Source organism: Chiloscyllium plagiosum, chromosome 1 (assembly GCF_004010195.1).
Source record: "Chiloscyllium plagiosum isolate BGI_BamShark_2017 chromosome 1, ASM401019v2, whole genome shotgun sequence".
NCBI classification, from domain to species: domain Eukaryota; kingdom Metazoa; phylum Chordata; class Chondrichthyes; order Orectolobiformes; family Hemiscylliidae; genus Chiloscyllium; species Chiloscyllium plagiosum.
Window position 1 is genome coordinate 11,995,455 of NC_057710.1, and position 1,046 is coordinate 11,996,500.

The following is a 1,046-nucleotide window of genomic DNA, read 5'->3' on the forward strand; positions in this document are numbered from 1 at the left end:
AAATACTGATGCAAAATACTCGTTTAGTATCTCCCCCATTTTCTGTGGCTCCACACAAAGGCTGCCTTGCTGATCTTTGAGGGGCCCTATTCTCTCCCTAGTTACCCTTTTGTCCTTAATATATTTGTAAAACCCCTTTGGATTCTCCTTAATTCTATTTGCCAAAGCTATCTCATGTCCCCGTTTTGCCCTCCTGATTTCCGTCTTAAGTATACTCTGACTTTCTTTATACTTTTCTAAGGATTCACTCGATCTACCCTGTCTGTACCTGACATATGCTTCCTTCTTTTTCAGAAAATTGTCTTGTACACACTTAAGAAATTCCTCTCCATCTAAACCTTTAACACTATGGCAGTCCCAGTCGATGTTTGGAAAGTTAAAATCCCCTACCATAACCACCCTATTATTCTTACAGATAGCTGAGATCTCCTTACAAGTTTGTTTCTCACTTTCCCTCTGACTATTGGGGGGTCTATAATACAATCCCAATAAGGTGATATTCCCTTTCTTATTTCTCAGCTCCACCCAAATAACTTCCCTTGATGTATTTCCAGGAATATCCTCCCTTAGCACAGCTGTAATGCTATCCCTTATCAAAAATCCCACTCCCCCTCCTCTTTTGCCTCCCTTTCTATCCTTCCTGTAGCATTTGTATCCTGGAACATTCAGCTGCCAGTCCTGCCCATCCCTGAGCCATGTTTCTGTAATTGCTATGATATCCCAGTCCCATGTTCCTAACCATGCCCTGAGTTCATCTGCCTTCCCTGTCAGGCCCCTTGCATTGAAATAAATGCAGTATAATTTGTTAGTCCTAACTTGTCCCTGCCTGCCCTGACTGTTTGATTCACTTCTGTTCTCAGCTGTACCCGTCTCAGATCGATCTCTTTCCTCACTATCTCCCTGGGTCCCACCCCACCTTACTAGTTTAAATCCTTCTAAGCAGTTCTAGCAAATTTCCCTGCCAGTATATTAGTCCCCTTCCAATTCAGATGCAATCCGTCCTTCTTGTACAGGTCACTTCTACCCCAAAAGAGATTCCAATGATC